This window comes from Falco rusticolus, chromosome 14, assembly GCF_015220075.1.
Source record: "Falco rusticolus isolate bFalRus1 chromosome 14, bFalRus1.pri, whole genome shotgun sequence".
Classification (NCBI taxonomy): domain Eukaryota; kingdom Metazoa; phylum Chordata; class Aves; order Falconiformes; family Falconidae; genus Falco; species Falco rusticolus.
This window is the reverse complement of record NC_051200.1, coordinates 6,729,043-6,753,832: the sequence shown is the minus strand read 5'-3', so window position 1 is coordinate 6,753,832 and position 24,790 is coordinate 6,729,043. Positions and strand designations below refer to the sequence as shown.

The window sequence follows — 24,790 nt, the reverse complement described above, 5'->3', positions numbered from 1 at the left end:
GGCCCCGCGCCCGCGGGTGGCTGTACGCGGCCGGGGCCGTGCCGTGCCGTGCCGTGCCGGAGCTCTCCTTTTTAGGCTGTCCTCCTGTTTCAGTCACCCGATCCTGCCCCGAGAATGAAGCCAGCAGCTGGGCCCCCCCCCGCCGGCCGCGCACGGAGGAGGCCGGGCCCCCCCGCCTGGCAGGAGGAGGAGGAGGAGGAGGAGGAAGAGGCCGCCTCGCCTCGCCTCGCCACCCCGGCGGCGGCCCGACCCCGGCCGTCCCCGCCACCGCCCCCGCCGGGCCGCCGCCGCTGTGGAGCGCCGCGCTCGCGAGGCGGCGGGGGCGGGGGGAGCGGCCGGGCGGCGCGCGCGTGCGCGGCACCTTGTTTACCCCGCTCGGCGCGGGCTGCGCCGCGGCCGGCCGGCAGGTGTCGCCCCACGCCCAGGAGAGCGGGCCTCGCTCGGAGGCCGCCAGGTGGCGCCTGCGCCCTCCATTCGCTCGCGAGCCGCCGAGCAGCGAACACCCCAAACAATCCCCAGCGCCGCCGCCAAATTAAATAACCTGCCCGCGCCCCGCGCCGTCCCCAGACCCCCCCTCCGCGGCCAAGTCTCCGGGCCGGGCCGGGCCGGGCGCGCAACCGGCAGCCGGGCCGGGGATATAGGAGCGGAGCTACGAGCCTGGGCCTCCTCGCTGCCTACGCCGATACTGGGCAAGGTAAGTTAGAAAATGGCGGCGAAGCTTCTGGAAGTTTGGAGGGGGGACTCGGGATCGCGGTGCGTGGCTGCGGAGAGAGGCCGGGACGGGGCCCGCGGTCCCCGGGCCTGCGAGGACGGCGCGGGGCGCTAGGCCGGCTGGCCACAGGGACTCCGCGCAGCCAAGATGGAGGACGGCGGGGCCGAGCCGCGAAAACACTCCAGCCCCCCGCTTCCCCACCCCCCCTTCCCAGCGCGCCTCGGCGGGGAGGGGGGAGGCGAGCGGGAGCGCGAGTGAGAGAGCGAGAGGGCGCCGAAAGCGGCCCCCGCTGCCCGCCCGGAGCCCCGTTCCTCTTCCCCAGAGCCGGCCGCGGGCAGGCTGGGCCCAGCGCTCGGCGAGCTAAAATGGAGAACCACCTTCTCCTCCTCCTCCTCCCCCCTTCTCCCGAGCCGAGCAGGGGCTGCTGGCAAGATGGAGGACTCGGGCATTGTGTGTGTGGGGTGTGTGTGTGGGCAAGCCGGGCCGGGCCGCTCATGGGTGGCCAGGGAGGGGACGGGGGTCGGGGCCGCCGCGGACGGAGCGGGCCGCGCTCGGGGGGGCAGAGCGCTGGGCCGCGCCGCGCCGAGAAAATGGTGGGGCGGCTGCCGGTGCCCCGGGGTCGGGTGTCGGAGGAGGCCGGGGAGAGGGGACTCTCACCCCTGACAGCGCTCGCCCGGGCTCCCTTCCCCCTCCTTCCCGCTGCCCAGCAGCTGAGCTCTTCCTGCCAGCCCGCTCCCGCCGGCTTCCCCGCCGAGGGAAGTGCCGAGGGATCGGGCTTTGCCCTCCGCCGGCTCCCTGCCCCGAGCCGGGGCAGCTCCGGCCGCCTCCCCCGAGCCAGCGGGCCGGAGGGCTGGCGGGAGCGAGTGCCTTCGGCTCGAGCGAGGACGTGGGGACCGACCTGCGCCTTCCCCCCTCGCCGCCTCCGAAAGAGCTGGCGACCCCCCCCCCCCCCCCCCCGGCGCCCAGGCCGGGGAAGGCCTTTGTGGGGCGAGTTTTCCCCTCCAGACTGACTTTGGGCGAGCTCCTCGGCGGCTGCCCGCTAAGAGGAAGAGTTGTGGCAGTTTCCGTTCGGCTTGCTTTATTTTTTTGTAAAGAAAGGGCTCTTGCCAACTTGTGCCGGGGACGCCCGACGCCGGCAGCCGCGTGTTGCAGGAACCCCGCTGGGCTCTCGCCGGCCCCGGTGGGGGAGGGGGGGGGGAGGAGGAGGAGGAGGAAGAAGAATGCTTCTTACTGGGGGGTTTTGGCGCCACTTTTGTTTTAGATAGTGCTCCTCTGCCCCCTCCTCCTCGGCACGCACTGAACTGAGCTGAACCCTGCCCAGGTAGGAAGCGAGAGCTTTCCTGGTGTTTCTTTTTTTTTTTTCTGGGCGCTTATTTTCTCTACACGGCTTAAAATATATATATATATATATGCAGTTGTTGCCGTGGTTAGGGACTCGGAGGGACAGGGGAGCGAGGAGCGAGCGGCCGAGAGCGGCAGCAGATGGCCGGGCCGGGCGGCCCCGTGTGTCGGGGGCTGCTCCGCCTGCCTGTGCCCATCCCCGGGGCCGGGGGTGCCGGCGGGGGGGCCCGCACCGCTGCCCTCGGTGCCGGCCGCTGCTAGCGTTGTGTAACCCGGCCGTCCCGGGGAAACCCGCGACCGACAGACCTCGATTTTTTTTTTTTAACTTTTTTTTTTTTTCCCCTCCCTACCCCCGAGGACGAGGGCTGAAGGCGCTCAGCTCTCTCTTTCGCTGCTTTTTATTTATTTATTGCCCGGCTCGGCTCTTGTTGTTGTTGCCTTCCCCCGGGATGCGGTGCTCGGAGTTAGCACAAAGTTTCAATGACCGCCGAGTCCGGTGCTGGAGTTACTCTGGGTGTTTTTGTGTTCTGTTTTGTTGTTGTGTTTTGTTTTTGTTTTTTTTTTTTAATTACTTCTTGGCGGCGCGGGCCGCACGACTCCCGCCCGCGCTGGCTGAGCGCTCCTTCCCGTGTGCTCCCCCCGCCACACCCTGGCGTGTCCGGTCCCGTCGGGCGCCTTGCCCGCCGCTGTGACCCCCTCGCCTCCCCCGGCCGGCAGCCCCCGCAGGTAGCCCGGGGCCGCGCCGCGCCCCGCCGCCGTCCCTCTCGGCGGGGCGAGGAGGGGCCATGTCAGCGCGGCGGTTCGTGCCGGGGGCGGGGAGTCCGGTTACCGAAGTGCGTCACACGCGGCCCCGCCGGGGCCTGCTCCGCTCCGCTTCGGGCGGCCGCCGCCGCCGCGCCCGCCTGCCTGCGCCCGCCGCCCATTGGCCGCCGCCCGGGCGGGAGGCGGTGGCTTCCTCCCGCGCCCCGGCCGGGCCCGGCCGCCGCCGCCGGTTCCCCCGCAGGAGCGGTGGGGGCGGCGCGAAGGTCACCTCGTGGAAAGGCTTCCACGTCTTACCGTTCCGTGGGGATTTGGTGAAAGGCGAGGGGGAGAAAACGCCTTTTGGATGGCTTCCCTCGAAGCCCGCGTCCGAAGGTCCTTGTGCTGCTGGGAGTTCGGCTCAATCTTGCTTTCAGTGTCCAGAAGCTAGAGTTCCTGGCTTCCTGCAGTGAGGTGTTCCCCAAGCACACCTCTTGCTGTTAACTCTTGGCATGGCGGTCCCGATTTGTGACAGATGACTTTCTCCTTCGTAATGCTTGGCCGTTTGAAACAACTTTTCCACCTTTTCATATTCTCTTTTCCCTAAATCCATTATTTACTCAAGTATTTATTATTCGTGTTTACCTGGTATTGAACTGCCTGGGACTTAAAACATACCCACATGCAGGCCGGTTGGTTATGTGCAGGTAAATAAATACCACAAGTGATTGTGCAATGACTGGCGTGAATCTCTTATCTCATCGGTTGTTATCCCTAACTCTTAATTTTGTGGATAAATCTTGGTCATCAGTTGCAGAATCACAATGCCACAGATCTTGCATGGGGCTCTCTTTGCTGGGTAACACTGTTTCTTTTCCCTTGGAACCATGATAACAGTTTCGTTACGAAATCAAACAAGGTGTGAGAATACCGATGCCCTGCTGTTGGCACAATCCATCTTTCTGCTGCTTTCAGCACTGGGTTTGGTGGGGTGGAATCCCTGTACCCTTCTGATTAACTAAACAAAGAGACTAAGAAAGCTTCAGAGTTACATAAAGGAATAACCATGAATTGATTCCCATCTATAGCAGATAGATCTTGCTCTATAAGCAGTGGGGCTCATGTGGGTCCTTTTAGCAAAAGCAGTGGCCTGTTATGCTGTAGTCTACAGGTGGGTTTTATGCAACCTGTGAGAAATCTGAATTTCCGTTGCTGTTGTTGGTATTAACCGTGGTATATTTAAGGATGGGTGTTGTATAAGCTTAAATTCAGACAAACAAAAGAAAACCCAGGCATGAAACTGGGAGATGGGAGAGACTTGTAATTTTCCTGTGAAATTCCCTAGAGCTTGGGTATCTCCCAAGTTACGTATGTGGGCCGGAGTTACGTTTTTGGAAGTTTTTCATCCATTTACAGTTGCAGAAAGATAATACTGAGTGGAGTCAGTAAGCAATATAAGGGTTTGTTAAACTTGTATTTAAGAAGACTAGTTAAAATTTATGTACAGATCTTTTCTTTTAGACGTAAAGGCTTGATGTTTTGTGACTGAAAGCTGAAGTTACTGGTTTGAATAAGTTGGCATCAAATTAATGATGCTGTGATGTTTTAATATATTTAAAAATAGGGTTCTTGGAAATCAGAAAATTGCTAGGTCATAAAATATTTGGTGTAAATAAAATACTTTATTTAAAAATGCATTGCACTACTTGAAGAGCATTCAGTTTTAAAAATTGTATTCAATTAGCTGGCTGTTACTCTAACTCAAATTCCGTAAATATATCACATTCCAGCTTTACGTGGTAAAATCTATAAAGGCATAAATGTGCGGAATGAAATAATTTCCACTTGGAAGGAGTGTAAATAGAATTGTCAGTTAAACACCCTATTTAGTTTTATTTTGTTTCAGTATAACTTATCAACAGCAACTGAGTTATTTTTTAAAAAAGTAATGTAGACAGCTTCTCTTGAATATTACATGCTACTACAGTCTCCTGTAGAAAATAGCTGTAGGCAACAAACCACTTGAAAGTGTGTGCTCTTGTTGGTGGGAGCAACTACATTAGACTTAGTCAAATCATGAAATAGTTTAGCACATCAGAGCATTATGAACTTTTTTTAATTAGATTGCTCTTTGTCACTTCTGGTTCAAATTTAGAATGATTTGAGAGTCCTCATTTGTCATTTTCATTTGTGGTGTTACTGTCTGTTGTTTTGCTGTAGGGAAATATTATAGGAGAGATTAGGTTTTCTGGAACTGGCGTGGCAGTACAAACAGGTTGTATGTTTTACAGAAACCTTAAACACTTCGGTGGCTTATTTTCACCAAATGAATCCCCCAAAACAAGCAAGTATTCTTGCTGGTTACTTATGCTTCTTGCTTGTGTTGCTGGAATGCTGTGTTTTGTCAAACAAGATGAGGTTTTGAACTCTGTGTGATCTCTGCCTACAGTGTGACTGTTTGTTATCTGGTGGGTTTTGAACCTTAGGAGGATATTGTAGGTGTGAATTTCCAAAATGGTACTGTTGGGTTTCGGTGGTGAGTTGATTGGTTGGGTTTTTTTGTTTCATTTGTGTGTGTGAGGACTTGGGAAAACATACTGGAAAAAGGAATGTGTTGTGGATTGTGTCTCTGTCAGCTAGATGCTAGAATTTCCAAGAGCTTCATCTGCTTCAGTACTTGCAGTGGCAGGAAGCAATTGATAGCAGCCATTGACATACCAGCTTAATATTCTTAAATAAGCTCTGCTTACTTTCTCAGTATCGCTTAAAACGTTCACATTCTGAAAACTTCAGTATCCTTATATGAGGATCATTGACAAAGAAGAGAGAATGAAGTGGTAACTTAGTCCTTGGGAAACTGGGTTCAGCAGGGGATGGGTTGGAACAGCCAAAGCATTTACACAGCAGCTCTGTGGAGGAATGGGAACAGCGCTCTCCCTGTGCATCACAAAAACTTAAATGGTGACGTATGGGCTTACTGCAGTGGTTTAGATTCAAGGCCATCCAATGTTTTAGATCACTTCTGCTTTTGAAAGTCGAAGGGTGAGTAAAAATGGGACTTCTTCATGGTCCCATAGCTCTTCTGGCCATGGCAGTCCTGTGGTTTGATCTGCTCTGGTCTTCCTGCCCCTTCTGTCCTGTTGGCTATGGACAGAGGTGGAGCTGCAGGCAGATTAAACGTCCTGGTGAAGATCAGAGAGTCCTTCCTGCCAGGGAAGAGTTTATCTTGTGTGAGTGACTACGGTCGGAGGGTTGGGCTCCTTCTGGAGTGAGGTCTGGATCTGCCAGTGGGTGGTGGTTTCCCATGGCCTTGGGCCGCTCTTGCACGGGCCGCTCTTGCACTGGCCGCCCCCGCCCGGCAGGGGGCGCCGCGGCGGCCCGGAGGGCGCCTGGTGGGGCAGCTGGGTGCAGCCTGCGGCCGGCGGGACACCCCGGCCTGGCGGGGGGAGCCTGTTGGTCACCTCCGCAGTGCTACAGCGGCCCAGTGGAAGCTCTTGCACTGGCATGTGTTTTTTTTCCAAAAGCCTGCTTTCTGGAGTCAACCAGTTACACTTTTCCACTCTTTCCATGTTTGATGGCTTGTCCACTGGCTTTGGTTGGCTTTATACATTGGAAAAAAAAAATTAATCTGCTTTCAAAAAACTGTGTATCTTTGTGGTTTAAGAGTGAGCCTTGAAATCTGATGTGACTTTTAACAAGGTCAAAAACTTACTAGGGAGTGATACAGTGAAAACTTGTTTTGGAACTGGGAGATTAAAAGCGTACCTTTAATCATGTGTTTTCTTAACTAGAATTTCTTGTAAGTTTTTTCATGTTGCAGTTCGTAAGAATCTGGTGAAGTTGATTTTTTTTTTTTTTTTTTTTTGAGTAAATCAAAAGTAAGGGAAACTTCTGGAAGTGGCCTTCATTTAGATCACCACAGACACCTATATGTAGGGCTAATGGTGACTTGATCAAGTTGGGAAGCTTGACGGCCTGTTGTCTGACTGCCTTCTGTCTTGAGGAAGATTGTCTACTGTTGAGGTATCAATACAAACACTCTTTGTTCTTGGTATAGTCAGTTTGATGGCCAGGATCACCAAGACTAGACCAAGGTCTCACCCCCCACCCCCCCAAAAAAAAAAAAGGGGGGGGGGGAGGTTGTGCCATCGCAACATTTCACAGTGTAATGTATCCCTTTTTAGTATCCCTGTATCTCCAAGTTTGCACTATTAAGGAAAATCCCAGGTCTGTGAGACCTTGGGTAGGGAAGATGGAAAAGATCTTTTCTTCCAGCTCAAAAACAATTGCCCTCAACTGGTCGGATCTGAGGAGAGGTCTGGCACCCAATTTTGGAGACAGGGATATGGGAAAATTTGATCCCCCAAGGTTCCCTTGTGGCATTCATGTGACAGTTAGCTATTCCTAGCCTTTACTGGCTGGAGTTGCATGGAGGAACATGGACAGAGTCTGTTTTAAAACTTTTTTTATCCCAATTTGAGTATGAAATTAAGGACGTACAGGACTGCATTTGTATGCAGTTACTTCTTGTCCTGTTGTGACTTCAGAGGGAAATTAAGTTAGCTGTCATGTAACTGCTTTATCGAGGTACATACTTTATGTCCAGGTGTGTCCTTTAATGTAATATATTCTGTACCTTTTTTTGATTGTGTAACTAGCTATAACTTCCCCCTCCAGAGGGCTTATTTTTGTAGAAGAGTATCATGAAAGTGAGTAGGTGTAAGAAGATAGGCATATCAATATATATAGTGTAGATTGTGATCCATAATTGAGAAGTTAATCGCAATACCAACCCAAAACAAGTAGTTAGAGATGAGTGTGTGTTGGTTGGTTTGTGGGTTTTTTTTTTTAATTTTACATAGATGAATTTTCTACTTTCTTATAGCTCTGAGTCTGATGGCTTATTAGTCCTGCCCTTACGCAGCCTTTAATGCATTTTGCTTGTCTGTACTTTTATTTCAGTAGAGGTTAGTCATTGGATTAGAGTGTGGCTTAGAGAGGAAATGTGTGGCACTGGAAGTCAATGGAAGAATATTTGTTTTCTACAGCATTTTTTTGTTAGTGCTGCTGTGTGGCTCCTCGAGAGGGAAGTATTTTTGTATCTGTTGCCATTGTTCTAGGGTTGATAGGGCAAGCACATGAATTTCATCTGTATTTTGTAAAAAGTCTGCAGTGGTGCATATAGCCATGTAATATGTATGTCTGTAGCGGTCTAGATTGAAAAGAAGAATTATAGCTGGAATCCAAACTTCAGGGTTTTCTATTAGCAAAGTAATGAAAAGAAATCAAATACACTGACAGAATGCACGAATATTTCCGAAACTACAGACCACTTAAAAAAGAAACAACAAGCTTTAGGTGTGCATGTTTTATTTAGTTGGAATTACATTCCAATATTGGCTTCGAGTTGCTGCCAGGGTTTGATAAAATGCTGCTCAACTTCTGGCCCTTGAGTGAGCGTTGGGTGATCTGCAGACAACTAACCTTACCTGCAGGCTTCCCTGGAGTTTCTCCCTTTCCCAGTGGTACCCTGCTTCCAGTGAGAGATGGGTGTCATTTCGTGTACATGCTTGTCATTGTGATGCTTCCAGGGAAGATGTGGTGATGTAGTACATGTAGTCACGTAGCAAAGAGGACTTAATGCAGTTATTTCCCTATTGCTTAATACATGTCATCTGTCTAGAAGGAGATTAAAATTTTTGATTTGGAGGTAATGTTGCAGTTCTTGGTTATGGCTGAATTGTATTTTTTTATTTAACATAGGATTTCAGCCTAAGTTTTGTAAAATAGTATCTTCCTTGCAGCATTTCACCTGGGAAAAGAAGATTGACTTTTACTTTGTTCGCAAATAAAAATAAGCTGTTCAAGATAAGGTTTTTCTGTCTTTCATGCAATTAACTGTTATTCTTTAAGGTAAAAGTCCTAGTTCATCCCTTCAGAAGGCTCAACTCTGGAAATTTGGACCATATCAAGTCCTAGCAATCAGAGCAGATAATATACACAAGTAATATAATTGGCTGACTTTATTTGTCAGAGTGTAATCTTCCAGCAGGGAGTGTTCAGTATGAGGAGAGTTTGTATGGATTAGGGATGTGAATATTGATCATCTGTGTTTTTCTATATGTTACCTTTATTACCTTACTATGGGCAATTGAATATATAGGTAACTGAAGTTACTAAAAAAATATAAGTAGTAAATGTCAGGAACAGGTTTTGTAATTCATGTAGTGTGTGTTTCAGGTGTCTGGTTTTTAATTTGAAGGTGATTTTATGTGACGTGAGTCCTGGAATAAATTTTGTTTTTTTTTTTTTTTTTTAGTTATGGATATAGTGACTGATTCCATTTGAGTGGTAAAGCGGTACATCCTGATCACTGGCAATATTCTTCATTTTACTTCTGATCTTTTTAGAAACAGAGAACTGATCAATCATGATATTTTTTCCAAGGGAGATAACTGGGGAAACTTGATAAAGACTTCCCCCCCCCCCCCCCCCCTTTTCCCAAAAGAAGAATGACCGGTAGCTACAGTATGCATATGGCAGGCAGTGCTATGCTTGTGGCAGACAAATAGGAAGTAGGATTGATACAGGCTATTGTATCTTTATTTAGAGTAAAGAATGCAATTTAATTGCAGTTGTAAAGGAGAGACTGGGATATTCATAATTTAAGATAATTAACCTAAGTTAAAAAATTGTTATTTTGTGCTGTTCTGGGATGGGAACTATAAAGGAAAGTTCCATTTTGGTGTGCTGCCATGTACTGTTTTATTTTTATTGTTGCTTTATGTACCTGTTTGAAAACTGTATCCGAAATACTTCCTTTTCACACCACATAAAATAAAGCTTTGGATGTGCAGTTGTTTCCTAGAAGTAATACCACAGAGAAAAATTACTTGAGTTCTAGATCACAGAATCAAATAGGAGGACCCTTTGGAGGTCTAGCTCCTCCAGATTGCTCAGGAATTTGTCCAGTCAAGTTTTGAATGTTTTAAGAGGATGGAGTTTTTCCACAGTCTCTGTGGCAACCTATTATGCTATTTTTATTGGAAGGTCTGTCTTTATTTCAGATCTTAAAATCTCTTAAGTTCTTATGAAGATTCACACCCTTCCACCCCCCAGTATGTATATGTTTGGAAAGTATTCCTGGATAATGGAGGCTTGGGAAGCTGATGACCTGGTTTAGAGCTGATTGTGGTTTTTATTGGGAATCATTGAAAAAGAGAGAGGGGTGCATGGCTACCGAATGACTTTTTGGTGCCTGCTTTCCTCTTCCCTCTGGTTGCATTTACTATCTTTATTTTTCTCCTGCTGTTCATACTTGAGCTTCATTGCTGTGCCTATGACAAGGTCTTGCAAATAAAACTTCCTTTCCTAAGCATTTACCTGTTCACTTCAGTGTCATTCATACACCAATCAAAACGATTCTTCTTGCAGTTTTCATGTTTAAGCAGTGGTATTTTTACTCCTTCTCATAAGTATTATTTCTAGAAATCTACAGTTCATTTGAAACTATGGTAACCAGAGAGGAAAGCTGCACAAGAATCTCTCTTGCATCTGTGGTATAGGTCTGTCATTACTTGCCTAATAAATGATTGGCCCAAAAAAGGTGAAAATGGCTTTTGCATATTGATTTACCAAGCACAGAAATTATTTGTTAAGGCAGATAGTTCAATGATAATGGAAAAACGTTCGGATTTTTTTTGCATGTGCTGCTGGATTACAGTTTTGTCTTTAATATTACATGTTTAAGCTGCTTTTGTTTTATTAAGTGGGCTTCCATTTGACTGACTTCGATAAGCTGTGTTTTGAAAATAGACACATTCAAATTGTTATTCTTAAAATGTTTAGGAATTAAAAATTGCTGCTGATGTAGCAATGTGTGTATACTTTATTACTACTCTACTGTGAAATAGAGCAGATTTTGTAAACTCGAAGACCTGTGGCTTGACAGTTGAAACGTAATCAGAAAAATCGGCCTTTAGGCATTTTATTTCTCTTGCTGCATTGCATTGTCTTTCTCGTTACACTGCTCAGTTTCTATTCAGCAATGCAGTGGTTTTATGGAAGTCAATAAAGTTGTGTACTTAGAGTGTATTTGTGCCTCAGAGCAGTAGTCGCTGCTAAACAAAAATTTTCAGAGGTGGCAAGAACACAGGTTGTATAAATCAGTGTGATATAAAAATGTCAAAAACATTTTTAGAAACATTTTTGTGGATAGAAGGAAATACAGTAATTCATCCTTTTCATATACAGTAGGTCAGGCATTAAGGTTCTTCATATTCACCCGCAAATGCAGTAACGATCTCTGTGAAACAGAATTCTCAAGTTTTCCTTTTTCTGCCAAGGGGGTATAAACTATGTGAGGCATACCTTGCATTCAGAACTGGTTAGGGAAGTTTTGTTTACAGAGAGGATTTATGTGTTCTCGCATAATTTTACAAATGGGCTTAGTCTTTCCCTGTCTCCAGTGAAGAGAAGCATGGAAAAATTCGAACAGTTCTGTTCGATGCAAGGTTGAGTCCATCTTCTTTGGTGGCTTGGGGATTAAAGACACTGAAGTTTTCCAGTTCCATTACAGTAAGGAGTATTTGACAGTATATAAAGAATTAAGCATCCTAGTAGATGAAATAGTATTACCAGGATGAAGGAGAGTATGCCAGGGAAGATGGGAAAGATAGGAAAGTATAAGAATATGTTGATGCTTATTAGAACCATTTCAGAAGTATGTTCTGTGTCCAGCTGCATCACCTTAACTTTTTTTTGCTTTTGTGGAATATGTTGGCATTGAGTTATTAGTGGCATAAATAACTGCTTTTATGTAAGATCTTGGAATACATTGTCCTCTCAGATGTGGAAGATGTAAATGTTTGTCTTAAATATTTAATGAAGTCAGGAACTAAAAGAAATAACTATTAAAGCCTTTTTTTGGGGGGGGGAGGGGGCAGATCTGGAGGAGAAAAATCGAGTTGGCAATCCATTGAAAATGGAAGGTTGTTTTTTACTTTGAGGTAGTTGGTGGAGAGACTACTGAACTGATGTGAAAGAACAGAACTGGGCAGTTATGTAACGGGAAGTAATTTTTGAACATAACTTCACATGCAGAGTTTCCTCCCTCTTTCAGTCTTCTTCCTTCCATACTTGTTCCCTTCAAGCTACTGAAGATGTGCTTTTGCTGTGTCACTAGGCCAGTTCAGTGACTAGTTGCCTCTAATAGGGTGGTGCTGTCTCTGTGTCCTGACCCACTTGCTTATATAGTTTGCCTTGTGCCTGTATTTTCTGCCCATTTGAACCCCATAGGTGAACTGGTTTAAGGAGCTAAGCTGTGAAGAAGATTAGTTTTCTGTGGGTTAAATCTCTGTGGAGTCAATGAGCGCTGCTTCTGCGTGGAGAAGGATGCAAGAGGTTTTGGCCAGTGAGAACACAGAATTGAGGGGAACTGCCCATTTCAGTAGCTGAGGTGGTGTATCAGTTGTCTGGTCCAACAGCAGCAGTAATGTTTTCTATAACTGTAGGACCAGGAAAATAAAACTCTGCTACTGCTGTTGTCTGCTACTTTTGTACCTGATCTTACTCTTTGGGCAATATGCCAGTTCCAAAAGTAATCCTTTAATCTTTGTAGTGATCTCTGTTTTATCTTTTTTTTTTTTTTTTTTTTTTTTGGTTCTGTAATGTTACATAGTCTGTTGTAGGTCAATTAAAGCTCTGCAACGAAATACAGGACTGATGTTGATTTGCATAATTTATGCAGACAGGAAGATCATGTATGTTTTTCATTGGTTTCAATCTGTGTGCTGGTTAGTTGTGCAGGTGTTACCTGGAATGAGATGGAAGGAGTAGGAGAAGATTTAGGAACAGTTATAGAAGAGTTTCCTCCCCTCAAGATTTTCTTCCAGCCTTAGCATGGTTAATCAGATGCTGTTGTTGAAACCCTGCTAGACCTCCTTCAGTTGGATGCTTACCAGCCTGTTGTGGTTAGATCTTATTATAAGCCTTTGCACTCTCGAGTTTTCCGTGGTTTATGGAAGCTGCAGTGCCAGTTCTATACGTGAGGTCTGCCTTTGGCCTTTTTACGCAATGTAGACCATCCTGTGCAATGATCTTGAGTCCCATCCTTCCCAGCTCATCTCCTTCCTAGGTTCTGAGTTGCTGGGGGCATGCTGAGGCTACAAGTGTCATCTCTGGGAGTACCTGATAATTAAACCAGACATACCCTTTTTTAAGCTTGTAAAATATTAATATTGTCCTTTAGCGATACTGAGAAATGGACCAAATAGTGCCTGAATACACTGCGTGCCTCTCCTCTCTGCCTCACTTTAGGATCAGTTCAAAGCATTGTTTTCTTCTGCTCCTGGAAGAAAACATGCTGAATGTTTTTCACAACGTGGAATCCTCTAATTTTTTTTTCAACTACCTAGGAAGATGCCGGCTTTTTCTTCCTTAGGTGTTTGGGAAGAGCTTTACTGTTGATCGATCAGAAATGATTGCATAGTGGTGCATGGCTTAATTCCTCACCATTTTAGAATTTACATTGGGGAAACTAGTCTGCTCTAGGCAGAAGCTGGGATTTGTTGAAAATAAGCTTCTGTGTGAATAATCAAACTGACAGCTACACTTAGGCTGTGATTTTTACTTTGTGAAGTTGTATTCTGGTTAGAAATACTAGACAGCGGGAAAGCCACATGTACAAAATTTTTTCGAGTTTTGTAGATTTTTTTTAGCTTGTCAAGAGGGTCATAGATACTTGGGTTGTTCAGTATGCATCTATATAAGCCATGTTGGAACAGGAGTTACTTTTTTGATGTCGAATTTGTAGAAGTCCGTGGGCATTGGTTCTGCCCAGTTTTGCAGGTGCTTCTTAGAAGGACTGTTGTGAATGTAGCGGCAATTGCCTGAGCTCTCGGAGTTTCTCCTTACTGCTGTTGAAATGTTTCTGTGGGACTTCCCTGCTTGGAGGCATGCCAAAATGAGTGTGTGGGAAGACTTAATACTTGCTACTTACATAGTATTTTGTATGTTCAAAGTCTTCTGCAAATATTAACTAATCTTTATTTAACATTTGAGCCCAGTTTCTGTCAGTATAAATCAGTAACAGCCAGTTATGACCCCTACTTTTTTTGATGTCAAAAGAACGAAATGCTGTAAGTAGTGTAGTTAAGAATAATCTTTATCATCTTATTAACATACTGTTTTTATCACTCCACCCTTCTGTCTTAGTGTGGTGTAGAAAAAGTTATGAATAGAGCATAGTACTACTCTTCAGGAGGTCCGTGTATTATAGGATGCTGACTGCTGGAAAGAATGGCAATTTGTTCATTTTGTGCATGGTATTTCAAGCTTTTCTGTGCTAGTTTTTGTTTCTGCTATATTAAGGTTTATTTCTTTCCAGTCTGGGGAGCCATAGCATATTAATGCTGTGAGGATAATGCTTACTGCTTAAGATCTGTCTGTTATTCATCTTAGAATGTAGTCTTAGGTTGAAAATTCTTTTAATTATTTACTGTATACCTGTACTAAAAAGTTAATAAGGTTTTCCCTATCTCTGTCCTGACATTACAAATAGTGGTTTTCAGTTAGCTGATATGTATTGAATGTAATTGGTATGATAGATTCATTAAGCTGTTAGGGTTTTGATTACAGTAGGATTGTCAGAACACCAAACCCAAAGTATCTGTACATTTTTGCTAGGATCCCATAATCTACTTTAAAAATCACTATTATGTTGGGGGTTGTCTATGCTGTTGATCAGCTGTTGTATTTAAGTGTTTGCTGCAGCAGGGTCTGAAAAATCAGCTTATGGATTTAAAACAATGGATTTATAATTCATAAAAATACCCCTTTAGAATGGCAGTTTTTACGGAAAGTTATGTAGTTGTACGTTTTAGCTTGAATTACCTAGATTTACTACTGCTTGTTTTTCTTCTGAAGAGGTGGTAAAATATTCTTTCCGTCAGGTAGTTTACAACTGTAATACGCATGAATTCATAAATGTGTGTCTTTGCAAATTGCATTGGATATGTTTTCATGTTAAAGCATCCTTTTCAAGAGAGGCTTCAGCAGTTCTGGCTTAAGCTTCAAGATTTTGTCACCTCAGCTTTTCCTTCGGGAGTTATACATGAAAATTTGCAAGAATAGGTCTATACAGTAAATTGCATGCTGGAAAACAGTGTGGACTAATAGGAAAAAATATTGAGACCAGGGCCATCTTAGTATAGTTGGGCTACTGTGCTAAAACAGCTTTTTTGTTTTCTGCACCAGTAAACACTGGTGTGGCTGCTTGTCTGTGGCATTGTGTTACACCTTGGAGACCCTTGCAGAACACTAAGGAAGATGGAGTAGTGGATATGGCATATTGGTATTAAACTTTTAGCAGAGGGTTGAAAGAGAAATTTCCTAAATTAACATAAAAAGATAAAAACAGCCTGACAGTAATGTATAGTCTCTGGAAATATATAGTTTTCAGAATTTTGAGAACAAAGTTTTAACACTTGAGAAGCTGACTGTAAATTTCAGAGAGAAAAAAGTCTACAGAAGAAGGTTTGATCTTTTACTTCCTGTTCCATTTTGTCTTTGACCAAACAGTTCACCAATTTTAAATTGGTCATTATGTGTTACTTCCCTGATGATCTTTAGTTAATGAGGTTTTGAGGTTTAGTTGATGAAGGTTTTTTTTGTTTGTCCTAAGAGTTCAGTAGCTTTAGAAATTGTATGTTTCTTGGACTTCTGACCTTCACCAAGTGTCTAAAAGGTAGCTAGTTTTTTAAAGGAAAGTGATGGCGTACAAAAACTGATAGCATGCATAATGTCCCATATGCAGGCCTAGTACTGTCCTAAGAATTCTTCTGGTCTTAGTTAAAGCAGAATAACACTGTGTTTCTACTTGATTATCATCTGACAAAATACTAGGGCATGAACACAGTAAAAAAAAAAAAATTATTTGTTTTCTGGTAACAGCCTGATTTTTAGAAGCTACACAGATCAATGAAGAAAATAATTAGAAATAGAACTAGTTCTCATTATGTACTCTTACAGTATTAAACTACTCAGTGGTGAGTGCTGTCTGTGATTGAATAAAGCTAGTCCTGGCTTTATATAGAGTAATGGCAGATTTTAATCGTGTCTGGTATGCTGAAGAAACATTGTAATAGTAATGAATTATAGAACCTAAGTGAGACCACTCTTGGCTGTACGTGGTAAAATGAGCTAGTGGGTTTTTTTTCTGCAGGGATGTAACGTCTTTCTATTTCTGTCACATCTCTGCTGCTTTCATTGCCACTTACCATTGCTGTTGTATGTAGGGTTTAGGCAAAGGTGATCAACTATTGTCAGAACATTTATTCAGACACCACAAAATGGAGTGATTTATGAGTTTTTGTTACTGTTGGAAAAGCAGCACATCAGGGCCAAGCCTTTATGTTTCATAGCTGGCTAGGTAACCCTTGGTTCTGGCGTTTGGGTGCTCTACTACGTATGCATCATGGTGCTACAGCCTGAGAGGATCAGTTAGATTTGAAGCAGTGTATGGCAACTTTTAAAGCAGTTGTAGTCTACCAAACTAGTATGGACATCTCTCTTTTTTTTTTTTTTTTTCCTTTGATGTAGTTTGACAGTCAATCATGTCTGCTGTAGTGTCTCACTGATTTTGAAAAGAGCTGTTCTCTTGCACCAGCCACAGGACTCTTTTGTTGAGCCAGCTCAGCTTACTAAACTGTTGGAAAGCTAATTCATTCAAAAAGAAATTAATAGATTGTTGCTCAACAAAGGATCTGACAAGTGCCCTTGACCATGAGATATGGCCAGAAGTAAATGCAGGGAGAAGGGGACAGTGGGACTGTTTCTTTTTCACCAGTAGCAACCCATCTATTTTACTGTATTATAAACAAACTACTGTGCTTACTGTTTGTAGTTTCATTCATTATTTAGCAAAAAAGAGGATAGATATAGCTAATGCAGTCAGTTCAAACTGGTATAAGATGTGCTCTGAGTTGATAATTGAAAGCAATACTGGGAAGAAATTTGAAATTGCTAGTGCTTGGCCAAGTTACTGCTGTTGAACAGCTTCCTTTTCTAAAGGTGAGTGACAACCAGAGAAGTCATATTAAAGGCAAAGGTTGTGAAATACGGGAGTGGAAACTAGTAGAAGTGCTTAAGTTTTAGAAATGGATGTTGTATAATGTAATTGTAACACATTTTATATTGTAAATTATTTTAGGACAGTATGCCATTTCTGCACAAAAGAGTTCATGACATTTAGAGTTGAAGGGTGTGTGTTGCAGGTTCTATATGGGGACTTGTGTATCACAGTATACTAGAATATAGTCCGCAGTGTTAGAAGTCTGGGGTGCCTGTGTTCTCAGACTGCTAAAATGTTACCGTGTTACTTCTATTGTTACTTCTATTTAAGTGGTTCTCTCAAGCCACTCATCTGGGAATAGATTATACTCCAAATAAAATGGAGGAAGATTCTCCAGCTTATTCAGGGAGCATGTAGATGATTAAATAAATCAGACATGTCAAATGGTATAAGCTGCATATTGCTGTAAAAATACTGCTATTTTGGGCATCATGCAAAAGCTTAACTGTTGCAATTGTCACATTCAGCAGCAGTATCTTACAGAAAATCTGAACAGTTAATATCATTTTATGATAATAAGTTTTAAGCAAATAATTTTATTAGCATGCAAAGAAAATTTACTTGAAAAATATATTTCACTAGTGTTATTACTAGGTCCTCTAATTTTGAGAAAGCAGTGCTAAGGAATATGTCTTTGTATGGATATCCATGGGATGAGATGAACAGGAGAGGAAAACAAGTTGTTTAGTTTGAGAGAAATATAAATTACCAAGAAATAGAATTGTCAAAAATGGTAAGAAAATAGTTGTTTAGAATATTTTAATGATAAATCAGCACTGAAGGAAATGCAAGTTTAAGGCAGTAAGGAGTGTCTTTAAGGAAAATGAAGTAGGAATTACTTGGTAACACAATTGAAAAAAACTTTTGCGTTGTTGTTGGGTATGTAAAGGCAGTAAGGAGTGTCTTTAAGGAAAATGAAGTAGGAATTACTTGGTAACACAATTGAAAAAAACTTTTGCGTTGTTGTTGGGTATGTATTAGGGTATTTTGGTTTGTTGTAGTCCATGTTGGTTTTACTGGACAAATAATGTGTTTATCTTTGCACTTGGAGATACTTTGCCTGTGTTGGTTAGGGTTGGGGTTTTTTTAAACATACTGCTGTATTTTAGAGTAACAGTTTGAGACTGCACTCTGTGCCTTCTTTTACATGTCTTCTCCCCCTTCCCCCCTTTTCTCAGTTCTTTACACACTCCCCCCCCCCCCCCCCCCGGTGTTCTTTTAAAGAAAACACTAAATGTAACTGCTGATTGATTAAGTAAGGGCCTTTATTATATGTAATACTGGTTTTAGTGTTGCTTAAGTTACGTTTTTATAATGTAAAACACAATCATATTTTGGTGCCCACCCTTTGTGAAAAAGGCCTGCCAGCACTCTTCGTCAATGAATCAGAAATGCCATAGCTACATGTCAGGAAGGTGCTATCTTATTCTGCCTGTTAGTAAAATCAGCCTGTAGTTCTCAGATGGGTTTAATGATGAATTGCTTATCTTCTGTCCAGGACAGATTTGGCATTATGTGTTTGTGTAAAATTATCAGAGATGTAGTTGTGTGTCTCAGTGTATATATGTCTAGTTTTCATGACAGGGTGATCTGGCACTGCTTCGTCGAAGCATTAGCAATTGTGATATCGCTGTCAAAGTACTCTTGCAGTGTGCTTCAGTGTCAGGTTGGCACAGAAGAAACCTGGAAGATACTGTGATTTAGGTATCACGAAGCAGTTTACGACTGTCTTGTAAATTACACATTCATGTGCTTAGACTTTTCCTCTGGTGGCTTAATTTTGGAATAATATAGTTACTGATTCTAGAAGTGCCACACAGTTCATTAGAATAGGTTGTTATTCTTCCCTGAGCGTTGTTCCTTGTGGACTGTGTATGGTGACAGCATAGGTAAGTGTACCTGTTGGTGTGTGTTACCTGCCTGCATCGCGTTGTGGGGTACAAAAGGAAATTCATAAGTTATAGTATTGTTGAAGCTTCTGATAATGGTGAATTATTACTAGAATACTAAACTACTCTTCATTGAGAGCCTAATTAAAATAAAGGCATGAGTTATTGCAAGTAAGCAATATCCAGCAGCATTTCCTGGAGACACCGGCTGCCCGTGGCCGGGGCGGGTGTGCTCTGCGCTGGGCTAAGAGCTGGCTGGGCGGCCGGGCAGAGCGTGGTGGGGGATGGGGTGACATCCCGCTGGCGGGGGCACACGGGGTGTCCCCAGGAGCCAGCCCTGTGCCCAGGTGGCCACGGGGGCCAGCAGCAGCCTGGCTGGTGTCAGGAGCAGTGTGGCCAGCAGGGCCAGGGCAGTGCCCGTCCCCCTGTGCTGGGCCCTGGTGCGGCCGCCCCTCGAGCCCTGGGGGCAGGTTTGGGCCCCTCAGCCCCAGGCAGACCCTGAGGGGCTGGAGCGTGTCCAGAGCCGGGCAGGGGCTGGGGCAGGGGCTGGGGCACAAGGCTCACGGGGGGGCTGGGGGGCTCAGCCTGGAGAAAAGGAGGCTCAGGGGGCACCTGATGGCTCCCCACAGCTCCCTGACAGGGGGTGTAGGCAGGGGGGGTCGGTCCCTTCTCCCAGGTAACAAGTGACAGGACAAGAGGAAACAGCCTCAAATTGTGCTGGGGGAGGTTTAGATTGGATATTAGGAAAACTTTCTTCGTGGAAAGGGTGGTGAAGCCCTGGAACAGGCTGCCCAGGGAGGTGGTGGAATCACCATCCCTGGAAGTATTTTAAAAACACATAGATGTGGTGCTTGGCCACGTGGTTTAGTGGTGGCCTTGGCAGTCCTGGCTTAATGGTTGGACTTCATGATCTCGAAGGCCTTTTCCAATCTAAATGATTCTGTGATTTTATGATGAGTTAATACTACTGATTTTCCTTAATAAAGACTAAATTATGTTATGTGTAAATACTGTCCATTTCATAATGGCTGAATATTAATCTTCTAATTTGGTAGCAATTACCTTTTTGGTAACATTTGTTACCAATTCTTTGTCCATGCAGTTTTCATCTGTTTCATCCTTCTCCCTCATTCCTGCCCTCACATATTTAGATTTATCAATAGACTCTTGACTTCTAACACTGTTCACTCCTTTGTCTTTCAGAATTCTCTGAAAGCCATGGTAGTGCTGCTCTATTTCATTGCATTAAAAAAAAAAGTATATCTTGCCTTGATGTTTGCTAGCTCTTCTTGTGAGGTAAAGAGTCTTTAGTGATGCAAGTAGAAACAGGGGAGTTGTCAATAATGGAGATGTAGGCTAATGGGTCTGCATTAACAACTGCCACTGACAAGGCATAGGAAAATCCATCAGGACATAAAAAAACCAAAACCCAAACCAACAAACTGCAAAAGCCTAGAGGATGCACGGGTTTTCAGGGACCCATTCATATCTGTAAAAGTAAACTTGATCACTTAGTGCTACTTAGGATGTAAGGTTGGAAAGGGGGAAAGAAAATGTTTTCCCTGTTTTTCTGTTACTCACTATTGTTTGGTTAGATGTGCAGTTCCCTGTGCAGTATTACAAAGACTTCTTTCCCCCTCCTTTTTTTGGGAAAAATATCTTTAGGCTTTTATAGATTTGCCTACTCATAGAGATATGAAGGCCCCAAATCAACTTAGTCATAAGTTTGAGTTCATAAAGCTGTTTTTGGGCTAAAATTTCATTATGCTCGTGTATGTATTGATGGAGAGGATAAAAACATCTTTTCAGTATCTTGGGAAAGGTTTCCACATTAGACCAGTCAACTTAATTGAAGTGATTAATTACTTTGGAGCAAGAAGTACAGTATTGTACTCCTTGAATAAACGTTTCTAAGAAATTTTCTGTTAACATAATTATGCTTTTTTTTTTTGTTTAAAATGCGTACTGCTTCTAATCTCACTTGGATGTGGAATAATGTGGGCTACGTAAACAGTGCTGTGAAAACCCAAGCTTAGAAAAGTGGTTGTTGGGGGCCACACATTGGTGAGTAGGGGTGTTGCTGAGTTCTTGAGGGAAGTGGGGTTTGTTAGGTTTAAGTTAGATGAGCATTGTAGCGACTGCACTTGGGCAAAGCTAGTAGAATTCTAAAAGAACACGTGAGTGTCATTGTTATTAGTTGGTTTATGTAGTTTTAGTGGGGGAAGCTTAAAACCTGGATGTGCTGTCATGTTTCACTTCTTCAGTGTAGCTAGATACACCTTGGTAGGTCGACTGTAGTGGATGGTCATCCAGTTTCTTATGCTTTGGCCAACTGTATTTAGCTGTTTGCATTTCTGTGTACAGTATACCTGGCTTAGACCTCTATTTAAAAACTCACATCCCTCTAAGAAATCCTCTGTTTTCTTGTTAGTAACATTTGTTCTGACATTTTTCTGGAAACTACACTAGTGTCTAGTTGTGGGGAAAAAAAATTGTATGCACTTGGGTTCTTAATGTTTTTTTTCACATGACTAAAGCATGTGAGATTCAAGTAGGTAGCCTCTAGAAAAATGTTTTGGATTCCACGCTATTCTTAGCAACTTAGCAGCTTAAATTTTAAAAAAATAAATAATTTTTCTTGTCTTACACCACGGGTTGAGAACACCATAGCTTTCTCAGGGAACAATACAAAGCTTGCCTTGTCTGAAGGGTAACTTAGGTTAATAGCCTATTTTAAGGAGTAAGTTTGGCATAGTTAAAAGGCTGTCTTTTTTTAAATAAATGATGGTTACGTATTTGCAAATATTTGTGGTGGGGAGCATTTTTAAATATATACACATTCTGCAAATGAATTTCACTGAACATCATTTTGCTTGTAGCGTTAGAACCATGACAGAGCTTTTCTTACCATTGATAAATCAGCTGATGAGTTACTGCCTAGATTTGTACTTTTAATCCCTGTACCCCATGTGCTTGTAGGATTTGTAGTCCATTAGAGAAGAATTGTAGAAGCCTTCCAGACCTCCAAGCAATCGTTACAGGTTAAAGTGAGATTTAAAAATTTTTGTAAAAATCTATAGGTCATGTTTTCTATATCATCGGTAAGCGATCATAAAGGATGCAGGGAGCCTGTGCTACAGGGGTGGATAGATTTACTGTTAGAGATGCAAGTGTGAGTGCCATCTGTATGTTAATAGTCAAGAAGGTTTTGAGAGCTAGGTATCATCTGTTAGGGTGCATTGTCCTTTTTCTTTCTCCCTACATATGGAAGTACAGGCAGCACTGGAACAGACATAGCAGAAATTTTGTCTGCTGTAAAATGACTGGGGGAAGAGCAGGAAGAGGAGTACTTTCTTTTCCATCTCTGCAGTTTTCTTTGGGCTTTGGGTGGTGGGTGTTCATTATTCTTTCTGCTTTCAAGCTGTTTTATTTGAAAGCAGGTAACCTGCATCCAGTGACAGAAATCTCATGTATAAAAGTTTGTGAAAGGTTTGTTTTGAATGATTGGAAATTAATATATTAAACTATAATATTTTCAGTCTTCCTTAAAATACAGCTCTTCATGAGTGATTTTATGCCTGTATTAAAAATACTCAAACACGAGTATTTTGTGCGAGAGTGGAGTTTCACTAATTGTGGCTTAACAAATATTTTTAGTACTAAGTTCTCTTTGCTCATGACAAAATGCATGTACATCCCTTCTTTGATGTGATTGAGGGGACTAGAATATTGCAGTGTTGCTGATTTGATTTTTCGTTGGCTTTTAACTGCTGAGGTTAATGCAAGTCATGTGGTCTTTCACTTTTTTCCCTTTCACTAGCAGTGTGGAGTGATTGTTACCTGCCTGTGCATAGCTAGATATGTTATTGATGCTGCTTTAATCAACCATAAGCAATTTCTAGAGAACATCTTGAAGACATATTGTTTCCTTGGGGATTTATTGCATTTGCAACATCACACCTCAGATCCTGCTGCTTACAGAATATGATTATCAGCCATTAGTACTGAATATTTAAGCATGGTCACTACATAGTGTTTCCCTTCTCATTTCTGTCCTGCTCATTATTAAGGATCTCTCTCTAGTGTGTTTACTTTTTGTTGACTTCTTTCATGTGCTGTGATTTTCTTCCTATACTCCTCATTCCAGTGTAAGTTCTGTCTAGTTGTTAGTCTTGCTGATCGAAATGTTGGTAGATTTTTAGAATATAAATAAATTTTTCTACAAAATGTTTTTTCTTCATTTTCGTAGGGAAGATAAAAGTTCTTTCATTTTCTTCTAGTGATCAATCCGTCTCTTTTAAGAAGATATTTAAGATAGGTGCTTTATCTTGTTTCTCCTCCTTTAGTCTTTTGTGCTCCAGAAAACTGAAAAACCACATCCAGAATTTTTGGGATTTGCCTTTGTTGCCTAGATGAGAACTGTTAGCAAGTGGCATGTCATATTGACTGTTAGAGGCTGTGTGATACACGAGAACATCAAATGGTATTTCAGCCCTGGTGGTCTAACTATTTTTTTATTTTTTTATTTTTTTTTTTTGTTACAGCGTACACGATATTGTCATACTTTGTTTATATTCTACTACTGTGCTGGAGATGGACATGTTTTAAACTGTTGCTGCTTCTATGAAATTGGGCTTTTAGATCTATTTGTAAATAATAAATAAATGTATTTAACCTGTTATTTTAATGTAGGTTTTGGGAATGCCAAGTATCAAAACTTAAATTTGTTCTTTTACTTTCAGGGCAGGGAATCATCATAGTGCATGAACCGTGATGTGTTAATTGATGAGAGATTTGGTTTAAATAGGCAGTCACAGCACTTCTCTCTGTCTTCTCTCCCATGACAAATGCCACCTTCCATTTTGAACAAGAAATTTGTTTTGGTAAAGGGAAACCATTTAATGGCATCTTTATATGCTAGTGCTTGAGGGCTGTAAGTATCACAGCCTACCAAATACTTGGAGATTTCTTGAGCTGGAAATCGCTGCTTGTGTTGCTCCAAGGAGTTGCCTCATTTGTAAAGTGAATTTCTTGATTACTGCACTTTGTTCAGGGTTATTGGAGGAAGTGAAAATATTTTGGTATCTGTTCTGGAAATAGTGCTGAACAGTTGTCTTTTTTTCTGCAGAATGGTCTTTCCCCTTGCCAAACATAAGGAAGTCAGTTCTTGGGGAAGTCAGGTGAAGATATATTGGTATTGTTAAAATTATTGATTTATACTATACAGTGTTTTACCTATCAGAGGGAAAACAACTAATTTTCTCCCTAATGTGTTCTTTTGAGGCGTTTGAGGGGACTTGCTGTGATTGCAATTCTAAAATCGTGTATACTCAGTTGGGCTGTAATACAGAATTAAATACAGAAGTACTATAATGTAAAGAATTATTAAACCTTCATTGCTGTAGAATGAAACTTGTAGTCTGTAATCATCATGCAGTTAATAACATCATTATATGGTCTGATAGAGAATGGCATACAATTACTTTGCTTGGGAAGAAGAGATTAGTATTTGTATATCCTACAGAGAGACCTGATGATGTTCTGGTAAGGTGTCCGTTGTGGATTGGCTTTTTTTGTAGTCAGCATAAAATTATTTCCTTAACTATATGTCTTAGGTGTTGAGTTTTAGGCATTTGTGAGAAAGCTGAACAACAACAGTTTTGATGGAGTACTTTCCATTTCTCCATATCACTACTATGAGGGTGAAAAAGCTTCTTTAAAGCTTGTTGCTGGTAGCATGTGTTTACTGTGTGTAAATTTAGTGGTGTCTAATTTTCAACACTTGCTTTGCTTTCTTATTTTTGTTAGTACACGTGGATCTTAATTGGAGTTAATTCCCTGGGAGACCTGTGCAGAATTCTGTAAATTGAGTGCTATCTCCAGTTCTTGTTAAAGCTTTTTTGATTTCTCAGATGGTGTTTGTGTTGTCGTTTTATTCTGCTGTTGAAACAGCTGTGATTTTTTCGTTCTCGTGCTTTA

At 42.9% G+C, this 24,790-nt stretch overlaps 1 protein-coding gene across 8 annotated transcripts in view; it reads left to right on the top strand.

Annotated features, from left to right (window-relative positions):
• Positions 1 to 461: 461 nt before the first annotated feature.
• Positions 462 to 24,790, top strand: part of STAG2 (stromal antigen 2) — an 83,472-nt gene continuing 59,143 nt past the window's right edge. For 3 of the 8 annotated variants that reach the window (XM_037407759.1, XM_037407756.1, XM_037407758.1), the window contains exon 1: positions 463 to 694. The gene's annotated coding sequence lies outside the window, so the exon portion shown is untranslated. Of the gene's footprint in view, positions 695 to 1,908; positions 2,034 to 24,790 lie in introns of those variants that run through there. The other 5 variants (XM_037407755.1, XM_037407753.1, XM_037407760.1 and 2 more) reach the window with 3 other exon arrangements.